Below are 3252 nucleotides of genomic sequence, written 5' to 3'. Positions count from 1 at the left end.
GCCCGCCCCGGGCTGCCCCGGCCGCAGGTGCTCCGAGTCTGCCGGGTGTGCTCGTCCCTCCGCCCGCCCCGGGCTGCCCCGGCCCCAGGTGCTCCGTCTGCCGGGTGTGCGAGGGGCGCTCCCGGCTCTGCGCTCGTCGCGCCCCGCTGCTCACTCGCTGTCCGCTCCCCGAGCTCCAGGCGATGTCCTGAACCCGCGCACGTCCCAGTCCCCGCTGTCCCACCGATCTCAGCTGCTGTCGGGTTGGACAAAGCCCTTTGACGGTCGAACGGGATGAAAATCCAGCCAGCAGGGAAAGGACAAACTCCAACGCTCACAGGAAGCCTTGGTGAATGTTTAGTACGCTGAAAGGAGTTTCCAAGCCTTCACATGGAAATGTTTGCCTCTCTCCTCTTTCTCCAACGATGCTTAAAATAAAAGCTGCTATTTCAGCCATAAAAAGAGTTACACTACTTTAAGAGTTGATTTAATTATAGCTCTAGTGGTTTTAGTGTAGATTCATGAATTGCTTTCAAGATTTTCCTTCCGTGGCTAAATGCAAAGCTCTTAGTTGTGGTTTGGCAAATGCACGGTGAGGGGAAAATCTGCCAATGCCCTAAATAAACAGCTTGTTAGGAGTACAGCATGGGGTGACCATCTCTTGGGTAAATCAGACTGACTGGGAGTCACAGCTGCTTCTTTAATTCATGCACTCACAGTGCGAGTCCACACCTTCTTCCACTATTAAACGACAAAATTATCTGGACAAAGAAATTTTTCAAAGTCGAAGTGCTGTCACTTACACACACTTTTTTGGAACTTCTGGACAATCACACATTGTAAGTGGTGACCGACAGGTCACTTTTTCCCTTAAAAACACAAGCTCCCCCACTGTGCAGGGAAGTGGTGGTTTCTTACAGCATTACAGAAGCTGAATGAGCTGCCGTCTTCTTTCTGCTGCATGATGTCATGCCCCAGTTTCCTGGGTACCCGAAGTCCACAGAATGGAATCTGGACTCATTTGGTTTGTTTGTTTCCTCAGATGGCTGGAAAGTGAATGAACCTGTATTTTCTTCCATGAAGGCTAAGCTGTGCTGTCCACATGCTCCCATAGGTGGCTTGAATTAAAACAGCTGTGTGGTATCTTGCTATTGCCCTGGTGACTGCACTGTCACTGCCCACCCCAGCACAGGGCAATCCTTAGCATCATGAGCTACGTGCTAGCAAAATCTGGAGTTGTGCTTCCTCCCCTCCTTTTCACATCCTCTTTGGCTATGCTTTCTTCCTCAGCTGGCCTGTGCTGGCAGCTGGCTGGGATTCAGTTCAAAGCTAGGACACATTCAGATGTTCACAAGGAGGTGATTGCATGTGCTCTAGCTTACTTAAACTTTCTCTATGGCCAATGGAAATCCGTTTGGGCAGTTAGAGTGGGGTCTGGTCACACTAAAGTAGACACACCAGCTGGGATTCATCACTCAAAGTTTGCTGGTTTTCCTAGGAGCTCTCCAGGTTTCCCTCTGGCAAGGAGGATCTTGTGTAGGTCTTATGGCATACCTGCCAGGCTCATATGGCAGAGGTCTGGGTGTCTGGCTGGCTCTTTTTGGGCAGCTGAGTGTCTCAGGCCTGATGGATTGCTCTTTGGGGTGCATTCCCTGCAGTGACTAGATCTCTGCTGACCTGGTAAGTTTGAATTGCTCACAATATGTTGAAAGTAAACACCGGTCCTGAGTTTAGTCACATCCACTTCATCCTGATCCAGTGGCCCTGCTCTAATCTGCTATACAAATAGCAACACCATCATTACCAAGTGTTTCAAGTCTGCTAGGAAGTCAGCTGTGTGAGAAACAAAGATAATTCTGCTTCTGGATGTTTGTGTGCACCAACACCATTTATCTCGTTGGCATCTGTCTGGCCTTGTTTCCTCTCCTCATCAATCCCTGTCCACAGCCACACCATTTCTAAACAGATGCTGGTTCTGCCCACCACAGCTGTGTGCAAACAGAGACACAGCAAAACCTCAAAGGAAGCAAAAAAGGACTTGCATACACAAAATTGTCTTTGGCTTGTACAGCACAGCCCTACCCCAAACAGAGCTGTCCATGCCTGGAACACTCATGCATTAGTCTGGTTGGGCAGAGTGCAGCAGAAACAGCCTGGGCTGTCCTGAACTGACCCTGCACCTCATGGAAGCGTGGACAATGGAGCACTTGTGGGGTGTCACCCTGCCACTTGTGTCTGCTGGCCTTGACCACTCACAATGACTCTCTCAGGAAGCTTCTCCTTCTGATTCTGGGAAGGTCTCATCTCACGTGGCATCCATTTATGAAGTGATCAGAAGTATAAAAAGGCATCCTTTTGCTGTGGGAAGGGCTCTTTGTCAAAGCTGTTTTTATCCTGGAAAAGAACTTCTTGGATATTAATTCAGGCAATAATGGGGGAAATATGTGGGAATAGCTTCATGCTAAAATGGCCTTCTCCAGAATCCTGTTGGGATGCTCAAAACAAGGATATCTGAGCCAAGGGATGTGCTATTAAAACAAGATGTCACTGGATACCTAATCCATCTGCTCCTATCACTGCCTCTCCAGCCTTTCACTGATGCTCTAAGGAAAAGAGCAACATATGAAAATGTACAGAAATAAACCTGAGACTCCTAGAACTGAAGTGAGAGAAGACAAGAGAGCATCAGAGAGTGTCTGTCTAGCAGATCTGTGAGAGAGAGCTAAAGAGAGAGAAAAAAGTGCTTAATGTATAATGTAGTTGACTCCTTCCTTTCTCCCCTTCTGCTCCTCTAAAAGAAGTGATTAAGACTTGCTCCAGGACATCAGTGGCACATCCCATGACAGTGCAGATCAGTCTTCATATTCAGCACTGGCATATATCTCAGAAAAGCTCTTCTGAAATTTCTTTAACCATCTCCAAACTCTCACAAAGGACTACTTCTGGCATGGGCAAGTGTTGCAAACCTTGGCTGGTGACCCCCACATCCAGCCAGCAGTACCTTGAGAGACCATGGGTATTATCTCTCCTTGGCTGTTTCCCTCCAAGAAGTAGGTTGCTCTCTATTGTTCTTCTAGGTCACTCAGCAGAACTGGATGGGAAACAAATTCTTGTCTTACTCTGGAGGCCAGTGTGGAGCAAAGGCTAATTTACATGTGTTGACTGTAGGGTTCAAGACATTTGTGGCTAGAAGATGTTTCTGGAGTGTCCACACAGCGCTTCCCGATAAAAGGCTTGGTTTGTCACTGTATTCTTTCCTGGCATCTCTGTTGC

This window comes from Oenanthe melanoleuca, chromosome 3 (genome assembly GCF_029582105.1).
Source record: "Oenanthe melanoleuca isolate GR-GAL-2019-014 chromosome 3, OMel1.0, whole genome shotgun sequence".
Classification (NCBI taxonomy): Eukaryota; Metazoa; Chordata; class Aves; order Passeriformes; family Muscicapidae; genus Oenanthe; species Oenanthe melanoleuca.
The sequence above is the reverse complement of the archived record's forward strand: the minus strand, read 5'-3'. Positions refer to the sequence as shown.